The sequence below is a fragment of the Phascolarctos cinereus genome, unplaced genomic scaffold, assembly GCF_003287225.1.
Source record: "Phascolarctos cinereus isolate Bilbo 61053 unplaced genomic scaffold, phaCin_HiC Scaffold_2;HRSCAF=192, whole genome shotgun sequence".
NCBI lineage: Eukaryota > Metazoa > Chordata > Mammalia > Diprotodontia > Phascolarctidae > Phascolarctos > Phascolarctos cinereus.
This window is the reverse complement of record NW_027555625.1, coordinates 371,123,113-371,137,544: the sequence shown is the minus strand read 5'-3', so window position 1 is coordinate 371,137,544 and position 14,432 is coordinate 371,123,113. Positions and strand designations below refer to the sequence as shown.

The 14,432-nt window shown below is 39.7% G+C and overlaps 1 protein-coding gene across 1 annotated transcript in view; it reads right to left on the bottom strand.

Moving 5' to 3' along the window:
* CTNNA1 (catenin alpha 1) overlaps window positions 1–11,879 on the bottom strand; it is a 154,255-nt gene extending 142,376 nt beyond the window's left edge. Inside the window, exon 1 of the mRNA XM_021005074.2 lies at window positions 11,719–11,879. The gene's annotated coding sequence lies outside the window, so the exon portion shown is untranslated. The remainder of the gene's footprint in view (window positions 1–11,718) is intronic.
* Between the last annotated feature and the right edge of the window lie 2,553 nt (window positions 11,880–14,432).

Genomic DNA, 14,432 nt, shown 5'->3' with positions numbered 1-14,432 from the left:
CAACAAAACAGATTGAGGAACTGAGTATTAAGAGATATGATAATGTTAATATTCATCAACATAAATGCTTGTCTCAAAAGAAAATGGAATGAAGAGAAAGAACAAAAGAGAACTGGGTACTGAAGTCCATATAAATACCACACTTAAATTCAGTTACCTAGAAAACATAGGAACATTTCTTTTTACTCATTCTAAAGATTCCATCTGAACTTCGATTTCTTTCAAACTTTGCCTCTAATGTCCTTCTTCAATTCAACAAACATTTAAATACAAATATTTAACATAACTTTGAAGGAACAATGATGAATAGGCAACATCCCTACTCTAGTGCTCAAGCTAGCATTCTAGTTAACCAGTTTAGATTTTCTCCCCCCTCAAAGGAACATTTACAAAATGATGTGGTTCTAAGCTAAAAATAGTCCCTTTTGTCTAGGAACTACAGTGACCTAACTAAACATAAATGATGACTATAATAGGTCATCAACATTTGTGGGAATACATTCTAGTCTGTCCCATGAACAGGGAACTCCAGGAAAAGCATACCAATAATTAAACAACATTTTCAACTTTTCAATTTTCACCCATTACCTAACTGTATACTACCATTCTTTTAAGTTTAATAATTAGAGATAATTGGGGCAGAGAGGTGGGGCAGTGGATAGAGCACGGGCCCTGGATTCAGAAGGACCTAAGTTCAAATTCGGCCTCAGACAAATAACACTTACTAGCTGTGTGACCCTGGGCAAGTCACTTAACTCCACTGCCTACCCAAAAAAAAAGAAAAAGAAGAAAATAGAGATAATTAATATTTAAATATTCAACATGCCAAATGTAAAAATATCAGGAGTACTATACCTCTTCTCTTTAGAAATGAGGTGGAACAACTCATTACCAATGCATATGAATAGTTTCTGGTACTTTAAACGGGCCACATTCAAAGTATTTTCAGAGTTCTATCCATAGTAGCACTTTTAAGTGTAAGCACAAACTACAGTCAAAATTTTAATAGTGAAGTAGAAGACCTTCAGGACAGCAAACTATTATGGATAAAGAAGCCAGCAAAGTCTGCAGTTTATATAGGTTAAATCACAACAAAAACACCATCACAACAAAATATTTACAAGCTCTAGAAACAACAATTTTGTAAAGTATTTGATGAATTCTAGTTTAGTAATAGAACAAGCAGTTCATTAATATTTATTATAATAGGATTTTTTCCTGTAAAACCAAAACTAACCTGTTAATCCTACTCTGAAACAATCTCGGAGAATTCACCTTTCATTTAACATTTAAACAAGACCATGTATTTAATAAAAGGTCAAAACATAGAATTTCTGAGCTACATATTATCTTCGATAAAATTTCACATCTCCAAATTTTAGGATAAAAAGCTTAACACAGCTTTATACTTTTTCAAAACCTGGAAAAAATGTTTCAGGTCTAGATGTGAAAATAATTTCTCCATCAGTAAATCCACTCCTCCCCAAACCACATTTAATTAAACCAGAAAGACTAAAAAAGGTGACAAACTTAAAAACAAAAACCATCCATAAACCCTTTGTAACAGGTTGTTAAAATTAATTATATTGGAACTTGGTGTATAACAACTACTGTGTCCAGTACAATTGTATTTACTACATATTGTATAAGTAACTTGCAGTCACAGAATAAGCATAAATTAAATCCCAATTGAACACTTCTGACAGATGATAGTACATCAACAAGTAAATAGAAACACCATGTTAATTTCAAGCTCCATTAGAAATGGGGTTAGGGAGCCATTTGCACAAAAGGGGGAAATGTCTCAATATTTGTGAAAAGCAGAAACAAAGAAAATAATGAACATTTAAGTGTTCCTGAAGAGAAATAGCAATGCTTAAGTACTTGTTTTGTAGTGAGTTTTTCTGCACAGTTTAGACTTCAGATTAGGAATGAGCTCAAAACTCACGTTAAGTGAATAGCATACAACAGAACAAGTCAAGCATAGCAGAAAGCATAGCAGAAACCAGAACTACACAAGCTTTTCTGCAAACAGTTCTGTCAGTGGGCCGCAATCAATCCTAGCCTGCAACATTATGGATACAGAAGACCTAAAAGCTTCACATTTTACAAGATCTAAGACTGAAAATAAATGCTGTGATATCACAACATATTTCTTGAATTAATGCCTCAAGGAAACTTTCCCAAATGCACAAGTATATCCCACTTAACGTCATGAATTGATTCTGCAAAATATGAATGAAATTTCCTACTCTGTAAAAGGGTTTAGCTATAGTATATTAACAATGCTACTGAAAAAAGGTTGTTTAAGGCAATCCTAAGTACTATATACTTAATTATTTTATACCCCTCCATTCCATCTCAGAGTTGGAAGGGACCTTATAAGTCATTTGGTCCAAATGGGAACCATAAAGAAGTCCCAACATCCATCTACCCTTCAGCTGAAGAATCATTGTGGGAGAAAACCTACGACTTCAAGAGGCAGCCCATTCCACTTCAGGATATTTTCTCTGCACCCCACCTGTTATTTCTATTTCTGGGGCCAAGCAGAAAACCAGCCTAAACCCTTCAAATAATCTGTTCCCCTCTTAAGTCTTCTCTCCAGATCAAGTATTCCCAGTTCTTTCAACTCACTCTTCTAAAGCACAAAGGCATCTTTTACCATTTTGGGTCACCATCCTCTGCATTTTTCCAACTTGTTAATAATCTTCCTAAAATTTACCACTATATATTCACTAAAAGTCCTTGCTGATGACTTCAAAAAACAGCCTCACAAATAATATCCATGCATTAAAAGAAAGTGGTTTATTCAGACCACAAAGCTCTGCCCTAGACCTTCTCCTCTTTCTACACTTTGATGTTGACCTATCAGTTCCCTTGGTTTCAATTATCATGATCTCAGGATCACAGATTTAGGAGTGGAAGGAGCTTTAGAGGCCATCTGGAACAACCCCAATATCACCATCAATTTTACAAATGAGGAAACTGAAGCCCACAGAAATTAAGTGACTTGTGCAAGGTAGCATGTTTAGTGAGTGGCACAGATGAGATCTGAACTGACAGAATGGATTTGATTTGAACTTCAATCCTGAGTCCAAAAACAAGTGCTTTTTCCATGATACCATGAAACATTATACATTACACACACACACACACACACACATCCAGCGGCCTCATGGGACATTTCAAACTAGATGTCTGACTTTCCCTTATAACCCAACCCTCTTCCCTATTTCTTTGAAGGGCACTACCATGCTTCCAGTGACTGAGATTTACAACCTTGGAAGCATCACCAACTCCTCACTATCACCATACATACCCAACCAACTGCCAAGTTTTATGGATTCTACATCCCTATTATCCCTTGCATTTGGTCCCTTCTTTCTGCTCACACTATCACTAACTCCAACAACCACCTTATTGGGTTCCCTGCCTCAAGTATATTCCCCCCTCCAATTCATCCTCAACACCTGTCCAACTGATATTTCTAAAGGTTTGACCATATCACTCTCCTGCTCAAGAAACTCAATGGCTTCCAATTCCCCCTAGAATCAAATGCAAATTCCTTTGATATTTAAAACCCCTGCCCACCTGGCCCCAACCTAGCTTTCCAAGGCTTAGTCAACACTACTCACCTTCACACATTCTTCAGTTCAGCCAAACTGATCGCCTTGCTGTTTCTCCCCCATGACATTCCATCTCTTATCTCTGTAACAGCAAAAACTATCTGTCCCCATGCCTGGAATGGCACTCTTTCCTCACCTCCATGTCAGAATTCCCAGCTTCCTTCAAAGCTTAATTGAAACACCTCCAGTATGAAAGTCTTTCCTAACAGCCCTGAACTGCCATATCTTCCTCCAAAATTACCTCACATTTACTGTGTATACACTGAATTATGCACAAATTGTCTCTCTCTTCCCAGATAGAAAGTGAGCTGCAGAAGAAGAGGGTCTATTTAGCACACAGCCTGGCCACAGTAGATACTTATAAACACTTGTTAATTCACTGACACTAGGAGAGTAGATAAGATTGGGAATGGTGGCATTTCATTCCTCTATAGCAGAGAAGGAAAGGCCAAGACAAAAATAAGGTATCAGTCAATCAACAAGCCTTTATTAATCTCTTACAATGGGCTTGGGGATTACACTAAGCCCTGGGGATACATAAAAAGACAAAAACCATTCTAATGGAGGAGATAATACACAAATAACTATGTACAAAAATAGAAGAGAATCTCAGAAAGCAGCCACTTGCAGTTGTGGGGGAGGAGCTGGAGGGAAAAGAAAGACCTCCTGAAGAAGGAATATGACATAACTATTAAAGGAAGCCATGCGGCAGAGATGAGGGAGAGAATTCCAGGCATGGGGGAAAGTCAATAAAGGGGCATGGAATGGGGGGATGGAGTGTCATGTTCCAGAAAGAAAATTATCACTGGACTGTAGAGCATATGGGGAGGAATAAAGTGTAAGAAGACTCAAAAGGAGCACAAAAAGATTTGTGTAAGTTCAATTACAAAGTGCTCCTTAAAGAAATAAAGAATAACTTAAATAGCTGAAAGAATATTCAGTGCTCATGGGCAGGCCATGCCAATATAATAAAAATGACAATACTACCAAAGTTAATTTACACTTTTAATGCTACACCAATCAAATTACCAAGAAGATACTTTATCCAACTCGATAAATTAACAAAATTCATTCGGGAAAAACAAAAACTAGAATGTCAAGGAAATGATGAGAAGGATCAGCAATGGAAGGGGAACAATACTTCCAGACCTCAAACTATATTTTAAATCAGCAGTCAATCAAAAACTACCTGGTCTTGGTTAAAAAATATAGATCAATGGAGCAAACTAGACAAAGGAGAATCAGAAACAGTGGAAATGAATAACCCATTCTCTGATAAAATGGAAAACAAAATACCTAGGAAAAAACTCTGATTAAAAACTACTGGGAAACTAGATAGCAGTCTGGCAGAAATCAGGCTTAGACCAACACTTTATACTATATCCCACAATTCATTCTAAAAAAACTCAGACCCTTAACATTAAAGATAACACAATAAAAAAATTAGAAGAGAAGCAGATCATATACTTCTCACAGCTTTAGAAAGGAGATGAATTCTTAACCAATAGAAGCAATTATAAAAAATAAAATTGATAACTTTGATTATTACATGCAACTGAAAAGCTTCTGCACTGTATTAATATGCATTAATACATTACATCTAGGATAAGAGAAGTGGTCAAATGGGAAAATTTTGTATCAGATTTCTCTGATAAGGGTTTGATATTGAAGATATATCAACTGTATATACATACATTATATACACATAATTATACAATTAAACAAGCTGATCCAAGAACACAGTATACACAAGAACTAGAACAATGTAAATGGAAAGAACAACCACAGATGGAAAAACTCAAAAGTGAATGTAATAAAATTATGTAGATCAAGTAGGGCTCAAATGAAGAGTTATGACAAGACATCTGCAATCTATCCCTCTGTGGAGGTGAGAGGTCCACAGGTGTTACACATTGTGGACTTTTTCCAATGTATCAATCAGTTGTGTTGACATTTTTTTTCTTTAAAAAAAAAAAAAACACAAACCTATATATTGGATGGCTTCTCCCAGAGGGGGAAGTGAAGGGATACCGAAAACAACTATGCTTGTGTAAGAAACAAAAGGCGTCAATAAAAATTTACTTAAAAAAAAAAAAGACTGGAAAGGTAGGAAGGGGTCCAGTCATAAAATACTTTAAAAGCTAAACAGAGGATTTTATATTAGATCCTGGAGGTAACAGGGATCCACTAGAGGAGGGGAAGGTGACGGGGTCAGACCTGTGGAAGAACACTTGGCAAATGAATGGAAAAAGAACTGAAGTGAATAGAGACTTGAGACATCCAAAAAGCATCAGAAGTCTAGGCATGAAATTTTGAGTGCCTGCACCAGGGTGGTGGCCCTGTGAGTGAAGAAAAGGGGACATATATGAGATGCTGTGAAAATAGAAAGGACAAGATTTAGCGAAGATCAGATATGTGGGTTGAGTGAGAGTGAGAAGCCAAGGATGAAACTAAGGTTATGAGTCTAGGGGGCTGGGAGGATGGTGGTACCCTAAACAGTAACAGAAGGTTAGGAGGAGGAGTGAAAGGCTGGGAAGAAGGGAGGGAGGAGAAACAATAAGTTGTTTTGGTTATATTGATTTTAAGTCCAAGAGTTAGTTAGTAATGCAAAACTGTAGCTCAGGAAATATATCAGAGCTGGATATAGTTTTGGGAAGTATCTGCATTAGAAATAACCAAACTCATGGGAGCTGATGAGATCACCAACTGAGACAGAGGGAGAAGACAGGGAGCAGACATGTATTTACCTCCTAAGTGCCAGGCGCTTTACTAAACAAGTTACAAATACTATCACCTGATCTTCACAAACAGCCCTGTCAAGAAGGTGCTATTGTTATCTCCATTTTACAGCCTAGGGAACTGAAGCAGAGGTAAGTGACTGCCCTGGATCACTAAGCTACTGTCTGAAGCTGAATTTGAACTCAGCTCTTCATGATTCCAGGCCTAGCTGTATCCACCTGGACAGACCGTTCAGGAATTTAATGGTTATGACATGGAAGAAGATCTAGCAAAGGGGAATGAGGAGCAGTCAGATAGGTAGGAATGCATACAAAACAGGAGAGAACACGGCATTGAAAGCCTAGAAAGGATCAAGGAAAAGGGCTACAGAAATATCAAGAATAATAATGGAGGAAAGGCCATTAGATTTAACAATTAAGAGAATACTAGTAATTTTAGAGAGAAAAGTGTCCATTGAAATGATGAGGTTGGATGCCAGACTGCAGAGTTTAGAATCAAGTGAAAGGAGAGAAAGTGAAAGCACTAAATGTAAATGGATTTCTCAAGTTAAGCCAGAAAAGAGTTGAGATACAGGCCAACAGTTAGCAGAGATGCTCAGACCAAGTGAAAGTTTTGAGACAAGGGCTTGTTTGTGAGCAACAAGGAACAGCCAAAAGACAAGGAGGCATTAAAGATTAATGAAGATTAGGACTGAAACCAGGCAATTTATTGGATAATATGAGAGGAAAAGGGATCAAAGGTGAATGTAAAGCCATTTGCCTTGGCCTAGAAAAGGCCCCCTTCTTCATGTTGAATCTTAGGATGAAAGAGAAGCTAGCAGAGAAGACATCTGAGTGATATGAGATGAAGAAAAGGGGAGCTACACGAGCACTTGGTTTAATTTTTTTCATGGATTGTGAGGCAAAGTCTGACAGAGTTGGGAGACAGAATGCCACAGGAGACTTAAGGATGACACTTCAGTTAGTAAACTTCTATTAAAGGCACTAAGACTTTTGGGACTCTGTGTGTTTATGTGCGTACGTGTGTATATATGTAATACACCTTTAAATTCTGCCTTATGTTCAGTCCTTTGTCACTGCCTCTATGGTTGCAAATAATTACAGGTGTAGATCTTTAAAGTAAAAGGCTTGGCTACACCAGATGCAGTTAAGCTGCAGATTAGATCCTACAACCACCAACCCTAACACATACATAGTGAATGGTGCACCCTTCTCAGTATTCCATATCAAAGCTTATACATGAGACTAGTAACCTTGTCACCCACACCCCCCTCCCACATGAGGTTTACAATTGAGTTGACTTTCTTTCCAATTTTATGTGATAAGAAAAGAACACAGGTCCAAGAGTTAAGGGCCTATTCCCAGCTCTAGCAATAAATAACTACCTGATAACCTTGGTTGAGCCACAGACGAGACTTTTTAGACCCAGAAAAGGCATCAGAGATCAGTTAGTACAATCTTCTTATTTTACAGGTAGGGAAACTAATGTCCCAAGCCTCCTTTGCCAAAGTCACAAAGCTGGTTAATTAGCTGAAGAACAGGGACTGGAAACCAGGTTCCCCTATCACGTTCTAACATTTTTAATCTGTAGGAAAGGGACAACAGTACCTTCCCTGTGCCTCCAACACACAGCTGTTTTAAAGTTTAAAAAAGACACGTTCAAATCCTTTGAAATTTATAAAGCATTATATAAATGGAAGAATTTATTACTATAGAAAGTAAAACATTAAAATCAATCTCAAATTGACAAAAACAGTTTAAAGCATCTTAGTTTTTATTTGTGACCAAGTATCTTTTTTTTTGTTTTCTGAGTGTCAGTAGTTTAGATAACAGTTCTCAACTAACACTGAAAGCACAAAAAAATTTTATATATCTCTTCCTCCCCCCCAGTAAGTACTCAAGTAGCATTCCCTCTTAAAATTTTAAAAATTAACCTGCCCCATGCCACTTCCTCCATGAAGCCTCTTCCCAGTTCTTTCTACCACTTATGTCATGTTCTACTTTCTTTTTTTCATTATTCATGTGTTATATACTCCTAGTAGCTATTAAGGTCCAATAAAGTAGTAACCCATCTTATTTAATCATTGTTATCTTCCCCAGAACCTGGCACAGATTTCTGCAAATAAAAGTTGTTTAATAAATACATGCTGAATTAAATGTTTCAGTTTTAGGGAACTTTTTACAAAAGAGAAGCAGCATAGCATTTCTGCAACTGGTTTAGGTAAATAACCTGTAAATTTGTACAGTGTTATCGGGTGTTTGTGGACATTAATGAAAATATCTGAACATAAGTTAACAAAGGTACTATATAAAATCCATACCAGATTTCTATCTGTTTTAATAGACTACATAAAGGTAGTTAAATGTTCAAGTTGTTCACTGGTTTTGCTTTAGAGAGTGGTGCTATAGAAAAGAGTGTTAGACTAGCAACTAGAGTTTCTCAGCTCTGGCTACCTTTCCCTTTCTCTGGGCCTATTTTGTCATCTGTAAAATGAAGAGATTGGACTCAACAGACTTGAAGATCACCTCACAGCTCTAAATCCACAATCTTATGAATGCATACTGAGGACCAAAACGTATCCTAGCAAGAATTCTCTATGGTCCAGAGGCTGAGACAACAGTAAGAGGAATGAACTGGAGCTCATTCATCACACCTAAAAATAAAAGTATGAATAGATACCGTCAATTGCATGACCTTATAAAATAAAATACAATGTTCAGACTCCCAATCTGAGTCCCAAAGTTTTCATTTAGGTGAACAACCAACACAAATACAAATCTATTTCTGTTAAACTAGTCCTGTTTGTTCTAAGGAAGAGAGATAGTGATCGAAACAAGGAAAAGAATGTCCACAATGCACCTCAACAGCTGGTAAAAGCACTGAACTAGAAGTCAGCCAGTCCCCAAGTCAAATCCAGCCTCAGACACTTTTTTACTAGCAGTGTTTGTGAAGTTCATGAAAAAGTTTTCTCATGTAATAAAAACAATTTCTAAAAGAACTTTATGATCATAAGCAATCCATCAGATAATAGACAACCCATCACATGTCCAGTCAATGACAGCAGCAGGAACAAAAACATCCTTGTTACAGACTTTATATTTTTTCATTAAAATATTTAGAGAATGCCTATGTGCAAAGCTATGTGACAGAGACAAAGACAGACATGAACAGTCCTTGACCTCAAGGAGTTTATGTATGGGAGATAAGACAAGTACACAAATTATCATTTTTAAAAATGCCATGAGGAGTAAAGTATCCTGGCACTTCAGGGACTACTTCCAATTCAAGTTAAGAAGACTTCATATAAATGTCTACATTTGAGTTAGCTCTTGAAAGATGGGCAGAGTTTCATCAGGCAGAAAGAGATAAGAAAAAATGGCATTCTACACAGAGAAAAGCCAAAAAGGTATAAAGGGTGTAGTTCATACTTTGATAATGAGCTTTAAGGTTTACTAAGAATCTTCTCCAGAATAACCAGGTAAATCAGGTATTGCAATTATTATTCCCATTTTAAAGTGAGTCTCACCAAGACAAAGGAACTTGCCTATCACAAGGCTAAGCAGAGTCAGAACTTGAACCCAGGTTTTCTACTTGTTAAGCCTCTCTTTCAAATACACCACAACTCTGAACTGTGAATGACAAGGATTCCACATGGTTGGAATAGATGGTACAAGTGGCCCGTAAAAAGAAAAGGTTTAAAGGGAGGAGGAAGTATGTCCTATTATGGAGAATTCTGAATGCCAGCCTAGGGAATTTTTCCTTCACTTTGTAGTCAATGATAGGCAATGAAAGTTTCTGAACAGGAAGTGATTTGATAAGGTTTGTTTTAGACTAGTCCAGAGGCAATAACAGGACTATCTCCAAGGGTAAAGATGACATTTTATATTTCTTTTATATCCCCAACAGCATTCAGTCTAAGTGCTGGGCAGCACGGCACACTGGATTAGCAAACTGGACTTAGAGACAGATGACCTAGATTTTCATTGGGACTCAGATACAAGCAGGTAACTTTCCCTTTTTTCTCATCTGTAAAACAGGAATAATTCACCTTCACTTTCTAATTCATAGGACTGTGAAGAAAGCACTTTGGAAACCATAAAGCAATAAACAAATATTATTACTGGCACATAATAGGTGCTCAATATTCACTATTTTAATAACTTACATTTATATACTTTTTAATATGGAATTTTCTTAAAGTGAGGCAAACCTGTATGGGCAGGTTTTTAAATCAGTACTGTATTTTTTTTAATGGAATCCCTATTCCTCCCCACTCCCCATCAAAACTGCTTCCCAATAGGATGTGACCATTTCGACAAAAGTTTTCAACTCAGATTATTTAGCTGCAATGTTGAAAATCCAACACAGAAAAAAAAGTTTAAAAGTTGGGGGACAACATAATTTATATAAGTATTTAGCTGAAGAAACTCATTTTTGTCTGAAAGACTACAGGCAAACTTTAATCATCCAACTACAAAATTATCAATTATCCATTAGTGGCTCTCCACACCAAGATTAAAAAGAGAGATTTAAACGCTGTCCTCTTAATTAGCATAAAAAGTTGGGAGTACTTTTACAATCCAAGTTAAAGTCCACATGGGTGTGGTACATTTTATTTACAAGGCTACGTAATTAAAAAAAAAACATGAATGGATCAGACTCTCAAATTTTAAAGAGGGCCAGGAATTTTTTTTTTTTAATTAATCGCTTTCACTGGTGAAATGGCTCGGGGAAGTGGAATCTGAGTTCCGCCACCGAGATGTGAGATATTTCGGGGTGGGGGAGGGAGAGAGGAAAGAGAAACCACCGGAAAAAAAAAATAGAACAATCCAACCCTTTGGAAAGTAATCCAATCAATGCAAGCTGACCACCGCCCCGCCCCGGGAATAAAATGCGAATTATTCACAAGGGAAGTGACTGGACTGGAGGCCCGGAGCGGCGCCCCCTCCCCCTCCGCGGGGGTAGGGCGCAGGGGGGGCCCAACAACTTAGCTAAGTTAGTTCGGACACCTTGGGAAACTTGGCCCGTGCGGGGGCAGCCCTGGGACTCAGTGCCCGAAACTTGCCCACAGAAGTGCCCGGCTGGGCCGGGCCGGGCCCGGTACCCTCTCCCCGCCCCCCCCAGCTCCCCGGCCGAACTCCCCCCCCCGGGGCGTGGCGGGGCAAGGGGCGCCCCGCCGCTAAGGTCCCCGCACTTCCCCGGGCAGGGGGGGCGCCACTCGGCGCGCCTCGGAAAGTTCAGGGGAAGCCGCAGGAGGGGCGCGGGCCGGGGTGGGGCGCCGGGAGGGGATGGCGGGGGAGGAGGGTCGCTCGGAGGGACCCCGGCCTGGAGCCGAGGGAGCGCCGGGAGTTACCTGCGGTGAGAGGGGTGCGAGCGCGGGAGGAAGAGGAGGAGGATCCCAAGGCCCCTACGCCGAGCGCTGCCGCCGCCGCCGCCGCCGCCGCTTTGTCTCCCGTCCCGACTCCCGAGGAGGAAATGGGCCGTGGCCCGCGCCTCCGCCCTGGCCCCTCACCGGCCCCCCGCCCCGCGCCGGGCTCTTCCCGGCACCGCCCTCCGCGGCCGCCCCGCCTCGCAGCTCTTCCCGGCCCCTCCCCCCGCGGCCGCTCCCGGCCATTCCCGCCCCGCGCCCTCTCCCTGACTTTTCCCTGGGAGCAAGAGAACTATTCACGTTTCCCTGGGAGGCGTGGGCGACTCGGTGGGGTGCTCCCCTGAGATAAATTCCCCGAGCCCTGAACCGCAGTCCCTGGGTGGAAAAGTCCCCTGGAGTGGGGGAGTGGGGAGGAAAAGATTAAAGGGGAAAGGGGAGGAGAAGATAATCACTGGAAGAGCTGAGAGAGGGGGATGGGAGGTAGGGAAAGTGAGTCATCTGGCTCCCCGGCTCAGGTGAGTCTCAGGGTGGGGCTTCTGCGCAGGCTCCGCCCCTTAGCCTGAGACTTAAGGAGCTCTGTGCCAGGTACAGGGTTGGAGCCCAGATAACCTTCCTTTCCTGCAACTGAGCCAGACTATCCCAATTCAAGTTTATCAAGCGCCTAGTATGTTCCAGGCACTGTGTTAAACAGCTGGAAGAGATGCCTCCATGGGACACTTTAGGCTTATTCTGTTCCCAAAGTGAATCCTTCTGAAAAGTAATGCTGAGTCTTGAGGTAAGAACTCACATTTATATTGCCCCGTAAGTTAAGAGAAAAAAAAAATCTCTCACAGCATGGGTCAGGGCAAGGAGTGGCAAATCTGGAATCAGTGGCCCCACACTTCTTGATATGCCCTAAAACTGATAGCAGATCTTAAAATGTTAAGCACTAAATGTGAAATTCTGCCTCCTGCGTTTCAGAATAACCAAAATGATTGGTACTAGCCTACCAGACTGATCAGATAACCGACAGTTGGGCAGAATTGTCTTTTAGATTCAGGGAGAGTTTGGTGTTATTGGTCTATTGCCAAGTAATAACAAAAGATTCCCTTGAAGAAAACTGTATTTCACTTAGCATTTTGCCTAAGGTCTTCCCAATTTAGGTTTGGTGGGAGGAGAGCTTAACCTACTGTGTGCCCTAGCTTTAGCTACCTCTGTGGAGGTATGAAGGGGTTGTAGTGGGAGTCCCGTCATTTCTCTTATTTGATCCACCACTTGAATGCAAGGTACCTCATTATATAATGATGCACTACAACTCTGAGAGTTAAACATCTCCATATGCACCGAAATATTTATATTAGCACTTTATGGTAGCAAAGACCTGAAAACAAAGTAGATGGCCATCAGTTCAGGAATGGCCAAATAAATTTATTACAGCTACATGGCACCATAGTCAGGAAGATCTGAGTTCAAATTTGAGCTCACACACTTACTAGCTGTGTGACCCTGGGTAAGTCACTTAACTCTGTTTGCCTCAGTTCCTCATCTGTCAAATAAGCTGGAAAAGGAAATGGCGAATCACTCTAGTATCTTTGCCAAGAAAACCCCAAATAGGGTCACAAAGAGTCAGATACAACTGAACAACAATGTATGTTAAAAAAAAAAAGACATACATGATAAACATAAACATAGAAAGATGTGAATGAGCTGATACAAAGTGAAACAATCAGAGCCAGTAAAATAATTATCTAGGACTACAACATTGTCAGTGTAAAGAAAGATCACCATGAAACAACTGAAATTGAATGTTGTGAAATTATAAAGAATGATTATGATCCCAAAAATGAGATATGGGAACATATCTTCATCTCCCCTCCTCTTTTGTAGAGATTGGGGTGAAAGGAGGTACATAAAGTAGAACATTGCACATAATGACAGATCTTGTTTGATGTGTTCATTGGTTTTAATGAATTTTTCTTCTCTTTTAAAAAAAGTATTGTAATAAGAGATGGCTCTCTGGGAATCTGAATAAGGAAGGATCCTGGGGGATCAATGAAATAAAATAAAATAAAAATCAATGAAAATTATCTTTTTAAATTAAGCATGATATTGGCCAGCAAGTTTGTCCCATTGCAAACTAAAAATTAGGGGGTAGGATCATAGACTTAGGGCTCAAAGTAAGCTTAGAGTTTATTTTAGAATTATAGATGTAGAGCAGCCCTCTCACTTTAGAAATGAGAAAATTGGGGCCCCAAGAAGTTAGGTTAAATAACTTGTCCAAGCTCAAACAGATAGTAAATCTCATCAGGATTTGAACCCAGGTCCTCTCTTATACGGGCAATTAGGTGGCAAAATGGATAGAGTGCTGGGCCTGGAGTTAGGAAGACTCATCTTCCTGAGTTCAAATCCAGCCTCAGACACTTACTACCTATGTGACCCTGGACAAGTCACTTAACCCTGTTGGCCTCAGTTTCCTCATCTGTAAAATGAACTGGATATGGCAATGGCAAACCACTCCATTATCTTTGCCAAGAAAACCCCATATGGAGTCACGAAGAGTTGGACACAACCAAACAAAAACAACCTCTCTTACATCAAATCTAGCACTCTTTCCACTAACCCATAGAAAGTCAATCAGTCAACTAACATTTATTAAATGCCTTCTATGTGTCAGACTCTATGCTAAGCACTGGTAAACAAAGAAAAGCAAAATAAACAAG